Source organism: Oryx dammah, unplaced genomic scaffold (assembly GCF_014754425.2).
Source record: "Oryx dammah isolate SB20612 unplaced genomic scaffold, SCBI_Odam_1.1 HiC_scaffold_5, whole genome shotgun sequence".
NCBI lineage: Eukaryota > Metazoa > Chordata > Mammalia > Artiodactyla > Bovidae > Oryx > Oryx dammah.
In genome coordinates, this window is record NW_024070189.1 from 3,366,606 (window position 1) to 3,379,278 (window position 12,673).

A 12,673-nucleotide genomic window follows, 5' to 3' on the forward strand; every position below is an offset into this window, starting at 1 on the left:
ATGAAATTCCCTTCATGTAATTGAATAAATGCTTATAGGGATTTGTTTTCCTAGTAAGATACTAGAACATATTTCTGTTTGCGTCATTCAGGATTTCTTACATGAGAGCACATCTAACAGAATAGAACTGATATTTATCTCCCCTCTAAGAATCTTGTAACAATGTGATCAAAGCACAAAGCAGAGAATTGCACACTATATAACATTTAAGTTAGACTTGACCTTTCCTTACACTGAAGCTTCCCCTCATAGCTCAGTTGGTAAAGAATCCACCTGCAATGCAGGAGACCCTGGTTCAATTCCTGGGTCGGGAAGATCCTCCGGAGAAGGGATAGGCTACCCACTCCAGTATTCTTGGGCTTCCCAGGTGGCTCAGCTGGTAAAGAATCCGCCTGCAATGTGGGAGACCTGGGTTTGATCCCTGGCTTGGGAAGATCCCCTGGAGGAGGGAAAGGCTACCCACTCCAGTGTTCTGGCCTGGAGAATCCCACGGATAGTTCATGGGGTTGCAAAGAGTCGGACACGACTGAGTGACTTTCACTTTCATTCCCTGGACTATCTCTAGCCATACTCTTGTCTTGGATCTAGATAAGCTAAAACTCGATAGATAGAAACAGCTAGCTGTGTGACAGTTAGGAATAATGAAGCTGCAGCTGTTGGTGATTCCCAAGAGTAGGATGGAGGGCCAGATGCTTAATTATAAAAAGATAGTCTTTATACATGCTCCTTTCGCTTTGTGTGCGTGCTCAGGCGTGTCTGACTCTGCGGCCCCACGGACTGAAGCCCGCCAGGCTCCTCTGTCCATGGGATTCTCCAGGCAGGATACTGGAGTGGGCTGCCATTCTCTTCTCCAAGGGATCTTCCCAACCCGGGGATCGAACCCAGGTCTCCTGCATTGGCAGGCACATTCTTTACCACTGAGCTACCTGGGAAGCCTATGTTCCTGGAAAGGGTAAGATTTAAATGTTTCTCAGTGCTGTAATATGTGCTAATTCACAGAGGCAAATGTAAAGAGAAATATGTTACTAAGTAAGTTAATTGTTGTGAACTAGTTATTTGAGTTATTAGTTACCAGTTAATTAAAGTTATATATTGGATGGTTTTGACTGACAATTAAAAATAACCTATTACCATATCAGTTGTTGTCATTTAGTTGCTCAATTGTGTCCGACTCTTTGTGACTCCATGGACTGCAGCACGCCAGGCTTCCCTGTCCATCACCAACTCCCGGAGTTTACTCAGACTCCTGTCCATCGAGTCTGTGATGCCATCTAATCATCTCATCCTCTGTCGTCCCCTTCTCCTCCCACCCTCAGTCTTTCCCAGCATCAGGGTCTTTTCAGTAGAGTCAACTCTTCACATCAGGTGGCCAAAGTATTGGAACTTCAGCTTCAGCATCAGTCCTTCCAATGAATATGCCAAATCAGTACTTCTGTTTATTTTTTAATTTTTAGATCTTGGTCATGCTTTTTGTTGATGTAAGAAAGTGTAAGTGACCCAAATTGCATAATATTGAAGTAAATCATAAATTTTGAAGTTTAAAGTTAGTGGTTTAAAATTTCATCTCAATTACCTTTTCAACTCAAAGATGGAAGAAAGTGGTTGAAAGAAGAGAATTAGTTCTTTGTATCAGAAGGTAGTGCTTTAATATATAAATCAAACTTTATAATTTCTGTGCTTCATGTTTAAAAAATTTGCATTATCTAATAATAGTTTCATGTTCTATGTGATCTAATATCAAGGAAAACCTTGTAAAGGCCTTCTTTCTGAGTGCCATTTCTTATTGTTAACTGATATACTGGGCTTCCCTTGTGGCTCAGCTGGTAAAGAATCCACCTGCCATGCGGGAGACCTGGGTTCAATCCCTGCGTTGGGAAGATCTTCTGGAAAAGGGAAAGGCTCCCCCCTCCAGTATTCTGGCCTGGAGAATTCCATGGAGAGTCCATGGGGTCGCAAAGAGTTGCACGCGACTGAGCGACTTTCACCTTCACTGTACTGCCTATAGCATAGTTGTTAACCTAGAATTTTACATCATCCACTTCTGCCTCTTAACATTGAGTGTGACTTGTCAATTCCAAATGTAAATACATGTAAACCAATGCTGTTGCTTCTTATAACTTTTTTTTTTAGGACAAAGGTAAAACTAAGTACAACAAATGGGACCTGAGTCCATGTTTGTAGAGTTCCTGACTTGGATTTTTGAATGTGAATCCTTACATGCTCTTTAGAAAGTCTGAGTTTTCTAAGATTTTCCTTAGAGAGTGTCTATTCTTTTATTATTATAGGTGATTTTGGCATTTAGATGATACCATGAATAATGAAATCAAGTACAATGCCAGAAGTGAAGATTGTGGAAGAAATAGTATTTTTCCTACGTGCATCCTGATATTTTTCTTTCTCACTTAGTAGGGGTGATCTGATTGGTTCATTTTTAGATTGTTATATCAGCCTGGTTTTCCCTCTGAAAGGGGTGTCTGAGGCTTTATTGGGGACTCAGCAGGAGAGGGGGTGCACGTTTGGGGATGTTTCTCCTCACATAGATGCTGAGGAATGCCTGGGTTAGCTGTGCCCCCCAAGGACGCAGGGGGCCCCAGACCCTGGGTCAGCCCCAGAGGAGAGCTGTAGGTGCCGACTGACGGAGCCGCACGCTCTTCCTGCATGTGTTAGGAAATCTGTTTCCGGTTTATGGAGGTGGGAAAACGAGCAGTGGCCCAGTGGGTGGCTACTGGCCCGGGTGCCCGGGTCCTCTGAACAGTACTTGGTCACAGAATGGAAGAGCTAGTGCCTGAATTAAGTTTTGGGCACTCTTCACTCTGAATTTTGCTTTATTCTGAGGCTCTGAGATGAGAGTGTAAGCCCAAGAGATTTTCTGTGTGACCATGAATATTCTAAACCAGGACGAAAGAAATCAGTTACATATCCTGAGTCAGAAAGAAAGAAATAAAAGATATTTCATTTTAGAGAGTAGGTATACCATTTCTGTAACTTTTTTTTTTTTGAATGCCAGGAAATGGCAATATATGCCAGAGTATTTTTTTTTAACTAAAAATTGTTATTGTCATTTCTTTGCTTTACAGTTTCACACATTTAACAATAAAGAATGGAATAATTTGATTCTTTGGCTTTAATAGTGTAATATCAGGAAGTCAATGTACAGGTCACTTGGCATAGATATGATAAACTTTTGTCCTAGGCTAATGACATTTCGATGACTCCTTTTAAAAATAAGAATGTAAAACTTTTATTTGGACTATATTTCCAAAACCTTTGGCACACTGAAGTAGCATGATACATGGTTGCAAGCTATTGAAATGGGTTCAAAATCTCATGAATTGTCTTCTTTAAAAAAAAAAGAATCTGTGAACTTGGTGTAAGAAAATGAAAGAGAAGTGCACAACCAGCCCATCGGATGAAGCAATCTCCCCTTGCTTGTTTCCTGTTTGATTTAAGTTACCCTTAATTTATTTAAGCTTTGCTTTTTTTCTTATGTAAGTGAAGCATAGTATGAATATTTTATTTTTTAATTGAGGAGAAATTCTGTTTCCTGGCACCTGCAGACTGAAAAACCTGACAGGGCTTCTTCGTTCTGCTAACTTCAAGTGCTGTTTGTAGTTTTGTTATGAGCTCTAGAAATCTTCTATGGAGAAAAGAAAGGGATTTGGTGGAAAGAAAAGTCCTAGGGAAAGAGTCAATTAGAGAGTGTGCTGCCTGCCAGACTGGAAGAGGAGGAGCCGATCCGTTCTGAGTCTGTTCGGAGAAGCAGGGATGCAATTAACAAACGCACGTCTCTGCAGCAGTGATTAGAATTTTGGGTGAACTACTCAAAATTCCTGCCATACATATCAAAACTCTGTCAAATTACAGAGACTTCTTAAATGTTCTTCATTTTAAGAACAAATATGAAAAGAGATGATGCTTCCTGTTCTAAGATAACCTTTGATTGTGTGGAATGAGAATTTTTTTTTTTAATGTAATGCTTACATATTAGTGAACTTTCTGTTCAGATATATCACTTTTAGAAACATGTAGCTTCAGAGCTGCAGATCCTACGTTTGATACAATTACAAGAACAGAATCCTGGTTTAGGAAAACCTGAACCCTTGAAGTTATTTTTAAAGTTTTGACCCCGATTTCAAGCTCATTCTGCAATAGAGACATTTGATGGTTTGGTTGGATGCACCTAGTTCTGTGTAAGGCCACTGCTGACTCAGAAGTGAGTAAGACATGGGCCCTGACCTGCATTAGCTTGCCTTTGACTCTAGTGGGGGAAACATGTGCTTAATTAGATTAAATTATAAAGCAGTGTGTGGTGGGAGAATGAGCCGCCTCGGTGGGTATACAAAGGGCAGAGTCTCTGACTCTGAATCCTGGGAGGTTTTACAGAGGGTATGTGCTGGGGCTGTGAGCTTGAGTTGTGGTTTGATAGGAACTGAAGCCAGCCTGTAACTACTCCGGGGGACTTGGGACAATATGCTGCTAATGCTTTGTTTTTAGAATCATGCTAGCTTGCTATTATTTTTTTTTATTATTACTTTGGATATATATGCCCACACAGTAGTTTAATCAATTAATTAATATTGTTTTTACTCACTATAAATTGAACAGCTAGTATGCTTGTACCTAGCCAACCTAATGAACTGAGCACATTGATATATAATTAAGATTTTACATATTAAATTTAGAAGTGTAAATGCTGTCTGTGTGCTGATGAGCCCCACATCTATTTGGCATCTCTCCTCAGATATTCAGGCATCTCAAAGGTAGCATTTTCAAAACCAAACTCTCTCCCTACCTTCCCCAAAGCATCTTAATTAATTGCAATCATACCTTCCAGTTGCCCAAACCAAAAGCCTTGGCGTCATCTCTGATTCTTACTTTTTCTCTCGTGCTCCATAACTCAGTTGTCAGAAAATTCTGTCGATTCTAATTTCAAATATATCTGGAATCTGGTCACTGTATACCGCCTCCGGGGGCTGTCACTGTGGCCCAGGTCCCTGCTACTGCCTGACTTCATTAATTCATTACAGCCTCTCTGCTCCTTTGCTCCTAGTCTAAGACTCACACAGCGGCTAGAATGATGCATTTAAAATGTGAGTTAGATCATGTCACATACCTGTTTAAAACGCAGAGCAGAAGGTGAACTTCGTAACTTTGACCGGCAAGACGCCATACAGTCTTCTTGTCTTCGCCCCCTTGTTTGGGCGTGCCTCCAATTAGTGTTCCTTCTGTTCACTCTGCTCCGGGAGCTCTGGCTCCTCACCAGTGCTCTGACGTTGTAGACCAGCTCCCACCGCAGAGCCTGTGCACTGGCTCTTGCCCCAGACATCAGGACAGTTTTGTTTGCTCCTTCACTTCCTTCAAACTTCTGCTCATGTATTTTTTCAGTGAGATCATCTTTGACTTTTTGTTTAAAATTACACTCCATCTTCCTCCCTTCCACTGGTCTCCATCTATCTCGCCTTTAACAATTTTTTTTCTCTATAGTATATGCTTACCACCTTTTAACATAGGATATAATTTACTTACTTATTATTTCCACTGTCCCTTTCCAACTAATAATATAAGCATGCTATGTACAGGGATTTTTGTCTGTTGTGTTCACTGCTGTATTATTAGCAGCTGGAATGTTTTCTGGTATATAATAGGTGCCTAATAGTTACTGACTATATGAATGATATTTTCAATGCTTTTTTTTTTGAGTGATTACAGAGGCTGAGCTTTATAAATTATTTTTACACTTTCAGTGAAAGTGCAAATGTTAGTCACTCAGTCGTGTCTGACTCTTTGCGACCCCATAGACTGTAGCCCACCAGGCTCCTCTCTCCTTGGAATTCTCTGGGCAAGAATACTGGAGTGGGTTGCCATTTCCTTCTCCAGGGGATCTTCCCAATCCAGGGATCGAACAGAGCTCTCCTGCATTGCAGGCAGACTCTTTACCCACTGAGCCACCAGGGAATACCCTTTCAGTAACTGGATTTAAATATGACTTGCTCTGCACTAGGGAAGTGGCTCTCTGTTCAGGATGGATCAACTGGGTATCTTTTTCAGAAGTAGTGGTGGTTATTAGTATCTTTTGAAAGTTTCCCCATATGATCCTAATTGTGCACCAAGGTTGGAACCGTGTGCTCACTAAAGTGTGAATTCACTATGTGTGAATGAATACCTGAGAGCGAACCATTCCTGCTGTAGCAGAGATGCAGATTTGGATTGGCTCAGGCATTACGGTCAGATGTCAGATGTTTGCAGTGGGAGGTTGGTCATGAGTAGCACAGCCCCGGGGGGCTGGTAGGAGAGGCGCTAGGGAGGGGTGAAGGGAAGGTGGAATAGATGGAGCAGACACAGGGCACACCCAGTAGCTGTAGCAGGAAAGAAAGTGGATTCCCCTGCTCCCTTGGCAGCTGTTGGCAGTTGCTTTCTGTCTAAAGGGCATAGTTCAATTGGGGACTGCCTAGTTAGTAATTTGTGTTAAGGCAGGTATATTATATTTCTGAGACTCACTAATTTTTCTTCTCTCTGAAGTAATCAGGAAGTGAGCTCAGTTGTAAATAACGAGTCCAGGTCTCTGAACACAATGAGAATAACTTCTTGAAACTTGGAGATTTGAGCTATTTTAACGTAACCTATCAGGGAACGGTAGGCATGGACAGTGAAGGGCTTTGATATGCACGCTCTGGAATTCCTGTCTGCAGTCGAAATGGTTTCTGTTTCCTCAAAGTTTCAGAGAAGGGGGGAAATACGATCAAAGTTATTTAAACAATATTTCTGTGGCTGGTAATGTGGCAAGGAGTTAGAAGGGATAGCTCTAAGGAGGAGCAGTGAGTAAAAATGTCCTGGAAAGCAAGACCGCGCGAATAAAATGGTGAGAGATGGCAGATCCAGCAGGAGAAGGGCAGGAGAGCCAGCCAACCTCGGATTTGGAAACAAAGCAAAGATACTGCAGACCAGTGTGGTTAAGAAGGCGGTGGCTGGAAGGACACCTAGAGAAGGGCCAGAGAGCTCACGTGGCCGCTCCTGCAGATGCAATCAGCGTCCCGGGCCGTGGAAGTCTCCTTTTCATGGTTAGGACTGGAAATTGTTATTGTCTCTGCCCGGCTCTCAGGCAGTGGAAAGCTTTCAGTTACAGCCTGAGGGTCTCAGTTCTGTGAGGTGCTGGGAAGGATTTCCCTGATGTCCTCAGTGTGACTTGCTAAGTCACTTCAGTCGTGTCCGACTATGTGCGGCCCCATAGGCGGCAGCCCACCAGGCTCCCCCATCCCTGGGATTCTCCAGGCAAGAACACTGGAGTGGGTTGCCATTTCTTTCTCCAATGCATGAAAGTGAAAAGTGAAAGGGAGGTTGCTCAGTCATGTCCAACCCTTAGCATGGACTGCAGCCTACCAGGCTCCTGCATCCATGGGATTTTCCAGGCAAGAGTGCTGGAGTGGGTTGCCACTGCCTTATTTAGCTTCTGTTACTACTTCTGCTCTCGAGTGCCAGCCATAACCAACCGAACTGAGGTTCGGCCTAGTTGCTGAGCAGACCGGATGCCCCTCATCCTACCCCTTGGAAAACCAAGCTCTCCTCTAAGTGTAGACCCTGTCCAGATGCGGAAGCCTTCCTTTGCCCAGGGTAGAAATTTCCCTCTGCCCCGGCCCGTGCCTAGCATCTCAGTGTCTTTACCCGTAGTTGTAGTTTGGCCCTGTGCACGCCACACCTCCCTCCATTTCTCCTGTGTCTCCCTCGTGGTTCCCAGTAGGCAGCTCTCCCGGGCCCCTCTCTCTCCCCCAAGCCTGTGGTCCCCCCTGCAGTCCCCGTCTAGGCAGCCTGACCGGTGCCTGGCAGATGAGTATGTGTTGCCAATCCACAGCACCGGCGGCCTGTCTTCACCTTGACGTTGCTCCCTGAAGATTGTGACTGATTGCTCTGAAACCCGGTCCCGGTGACGCCAACATCTGCAGGGCTGGCAGGAAGTAATTTAGGGACTAGTTGACATTTGAACATGGTTAACCATACAGAAGTTTTTATCCTTTGCGACAGTTATCACCTCCAGCTGGCTTCATGTAAATTATCCTTGCTGGTCTGAACCAGTGGGACCCTCCCCCACCCGCCGCCTTTGCCAAGGGCGCTCTGAGTCCCTGTCCATTGCTTCACCCGCCGGAGTCAACCTGCACAACTGAGGATTTTGTTTCAGTTTGTACTTTTCCAGAGTCTTAAGAAAATTTGAAAGCCATTTGAGGTCTTTTTATAATCCTCCAATCTCTGTTTCCTAGGTAACATTTTAATGTCTCATTTTGTTCTTAAATACATACACAGTCATACAGTCATTGACTAATTTTAGCCTTTAACCTGAATTGGCTATAAGTAATATTTTTTTTCTCAATAAAAGCAGTATTAAACTGAAAGTTGATTTACCTACAGTCTACATTCTGACTTGGATTTCTTTTCAAATACCTTACTAAACTGTTTAAAAAATGGGAACAAAGCCCTTCAAAGATCTTGGTGGTATGGCTTCGCTTATTCAAATTCTCTGTGATTTGTGTAACCCGAGACTACCAGTGAATTTGTAAGAAAAGTCAGTTTAATTAAAATGTCAGTTTCCTAAATGTAATTATTTGTTTCAGACTATGAAGGATTATGTTGGGTAGCTTTTCATGAAACACTGGAGGGCACTATTATGAAATTCCCTTAGCAAGGCAAGGAGTGTGATGAATTTGACAGAGCTGTTTGTGGCATTCTGAATAAAAACACCACAGCCTGTAGAGGTGCTCTGGACGTGTCTTATAATGTTACCAGTTCCCAGGGCTTAGCCTCCTGGAACTGCTTTGGATGCTGTCATTTTTCAGGTTGAACTGGCCAGTGTGGTCACAGGGAAGGCTTCATGAGCAATGTCAGCGACTGTCAGCTCATGAAAAAATGGGCCTTAATTGAATCTGAGGGCAAAACGCTCTTGATGATCTCAATAGACAGCTGGCATGTGAGAACCAAAGTAAACCTTTCTTTTCATATTTGAGTTTATGCTCCACTGGAAGAGAAAAAATGCTTCATTTATGGACAGTAAACCCAGGGCAGTCACATCTGACCCACCTTACCCTGAGGAGTGGGCCTGGAGTCAGGATTTCTAAAAGCTTAGGAGTTAATTAACTAGAATGAGAGTTTATCATATGTAGTTTCTGGAATTGTGACTTCTTTCTGTCCTATTCCTTCTAGAAGATTTTGGATTTTCCTAAATCCGAAAAATAGGTTTCCTATCATCTCTCCCTGTTATCAGCACTTTAGTAAGTATTCAAATCTCAGTTACCTTCCCTAATTTGAGGGGCCCAACTGGCACAGACGAAGCTTCCTTATTGCAGGCCTCGACTGTGTCCTCTCACTGTGCTGGTGGACACAGCCATTGTCCTCCTGTGGTAAAATGCGCATAAGAACAGTTTACCTTTGAAGCCATTATTGAGTGTTCTCTTCAGTGGCAGCAAGTCCATTCACAGAACTGTGAGATTGTTTACTGTGAGGGAAGCTAAGAGATACAGTGGTAATTCACATAGCAACTTTGTGTGAGAAGCTGTGCTAGACCCCAGAATATGTGTGTGTCAGGGGGTATTTATGTGACTGGATAGGACTTTTATGATCATGCATCTTCCTGGTGACAATAAGGCAGGATGGTTAAGAAACTAAAGTGACGCTGGGTATGTATCATTTGTGGCCATATTTAACAGTTCACACACGCACGTGGTTACAGCAAAATTCATCCTTCAAAGTAGGTTTTAGCAGCCCTATGGTTCCATTTCATGTATTTCTGATTTTGCTGAGGTACAGACACAAGGCTACTGTCAGGATATGAGCTCAGCAAGCCCCCCAGTGCCTGTTACTCACAGAGGCTACTTGATTCTATACATGTTCCCAGGACAGTAGTGATGAAAATTTTTTGGGTGTTGGGATCAAAAGTACCCTGTAAAGAAAGCTAACTATAAAAATAAAGTGGCTTAAGAAAATGTTTTGTTTTTTTTAATTGAGATATAGTTGACAATATTAGATTATGGTAATACAACATAGTGATTCAAAATTTTAATAGATTGTACTCCATTTATAGTTGTAAGAAAAAGGTGTTCTTTTTTAAATATAGAAAATAGAGTACATTACTGAGGGGAACGTTTGAAGGATAACAAATGATTTAAGTGATGTCTGAAAGACTATGGGCTTCCCTGGTGGCTCAGTGGTCAAGAACCTGCCTGCCAATGCAGGAGGCACGGGGTTGATCCCTGGGTCAGGAGGATCCTCTGGATGAGGAAATGGCAACCCACTCCCGTATTCTTGCCTGCGGAGTCCCATGGACAGAGGGGCCTGGTGGGCTACAGTCCATGGGGTCACACAGAGTCAGACACGACTTAGTGACTAAGTGAGCAACAACTGAAGATTATGGAAACTTATATTGCTATCTATTTTGTACTCTATGTAGGTTTTTTTTTTTTTTTACCGTTCCTTTTGTTACTGAAGAAAAATTGTTTTGTTTAATGCCAGCCTGCTTATTTATGGGGCAAGGTAAAGGCTAGGGCCTTATTTCAGCTACAAAGTTAGACCCCACGGGACCCCTGTCCGGGCCCTGGGTGTGGTACAGGAGACAGGGATCAAGACCATCCCCATGGAAAAGAAATGCAAAAAAGCAAAATGGCTGTCTGGGGAGGCCTTACAAATAGCTATGAAAAGAAGAGAAGTGAAAAGCAAAGGAGAAAAGGAAAGATATAAGCATCTGAATACAGAGTTCCAAAGAATATCAAGAAGAGATGAGAAAGCCTTCCTCAGTGATCAATGCAAAGAAACAGAGGAAAACAACAGAATGGGAAACACTAGAAATCTCTTCAAGAAAATCAGACATACCAAGGGAACATTTCATGCAAAGATGGACTAGATAAAGGACAGAGGTGGTCTGGATCTAACAGAAGTAGAAGATATTAAGAAGAGGTGGCAAGAATACACAGAAGAACTGTACAAAAAAGATCTTCGCAACCCAGATAATCATGATGGTGTGATCACTCAGCTAGAGCCAGACATCCTGGAGTGTGAAGTCAAGTGGGCCTTAGAAAGCATCACTACAAACAAAGCTAGTGGAAGTGATGGAATTCCAGTGGAGCTATTTCAAATCCTGAAAGATGATGCTGTGAAAGTGCTGCACTCAATATGCCAGCAAATTTGGAAAACTCAGCAGTGGGATTGCTGCTGGGAGGGATTGGGGGCAGGAGGAGAAGGGGACGACCGAGGATGAGATGGCTGGATGGCATCACCGACTCGATGTACGTGAGTCTGAGCGAACTCCGGGAGATAGTGATGGACGGGGAGGCCTGGCGTGCTGCGATTCGTGGGGTCGCAAAGAGTCGGACCCGACTGAGCGACTGCACTGCACTGAACCGACAGCGGCCTGCCATCACTGAGAGTGTCCCCTGCTGCGGGGCCCTTTCCGTGCGTCCCGCCCCTCGCTCCTCGCGCTCCCGGTGGCTCTGACGGCGGCAGCGGCAGCAGCTCGAGGCCTCTCTGAGAGCCGAGGTGGGAGGAGGGTTTCCCACGCTGCCCGGCTCTCCAGAGCGGCTCTGTCCAACCCTGGAGCCCCAGCCCACACGCCGACGCAGAATAGATGTAAACTAAACAGCATGAAATGAGATAACAAATTCAGGTCCTTCCGCATACTGGTCCCGTTTCAGATACTCGGTGGCCTCGTGTGACGAGTGGTTACTGTGTTGGACGCTAGAGAGAGAAAGCATGTCGGTCACTGAGGAAAGTTCTCCTTAGAGGGTTCCTTGTGCTTTGTCCTGCAGCAGCGGGGATACCTGCGTCTTCTCTCGGGTTTGAAGCTCACCTGACTCACTTTTGAGGCCTTTGGCAGTCAGGTTATGCCCGCAAGTCAGGAATCACCTCTCCACACAGAAGGACTGAGGGCAGCCTGGGGCAGACCGGCCTGTATTGGCAGGGCTCCCTGATGGGGCTGGAAATGCCCGCTGCTGGTTCCGCTGCTGCTGCGACAAATGACCACACGTACAGCAGCTTAAAACAGCACAGATCTGTTACCTCCTGGTTTACTAGTGAGAAGATCAACACAGGTCCCATCAGACTAGAATCATCTGGCCTGTATTCCTTTCTAGGAAATTGAGAGATGTTTTCTCGTCCCTTCAGGTTTTTGAGGAAATTCGCTTCCTTAAGTTGGTAGGTCTGAAGTCCCGATGTCTTGCCAGCAGCTCTAGAAGCTGCCCACATTCCTTGGCCCCTGGCCCTCTTCCTCTAGACGCAAAGCCAGAGAAGGCAGGTGGAACCCCTTTCACAGTTTAAATGTCCCCTGCCTCTTCTTCTATCACATCTCTGACTTTAGCTGGGAGAGGTTCTCTGTTGCTCTGAATAATCCAGGACAGACACTTTATCTCAGCATCCTTAACTTTAATCATATCTGCAAAATCTCTTTTGCCATATAAGGTGGCATATGAGGGCATAGATATCCTTGGGAGTGGTGTTATTCAATCTTCCAGATGGATCCAAGTTAATTCTTTGCATGTTATTAAGCAAAAACAGCTTATTTGAGATATAGTTTATTTGAAGAAGATAATTAAGAGCCTGCCATCTTTATCCACCTTGATAAAATATCACCAAGATATCTCTGAATTAACAATTTGCTCATATTTTTTCTTTTATAAAAAAGAAAAGCTGTATAAAAATGGTA

General features: G+C 43.7%; 1 protein-coding gene across 1 annotated transcript in view; it reads left to right on the forward strand.

Annotated features, from left to right (window-relative positions):
- Positions 1-12,673, forward strand: part of FBXL17 (F-box and leucine rich repeat protein 17) — a 504,895-nt gene that overhangs the window by 160,842 nt on the left and 331,380 nt on the right. The window lies entirely within an intron of this gene.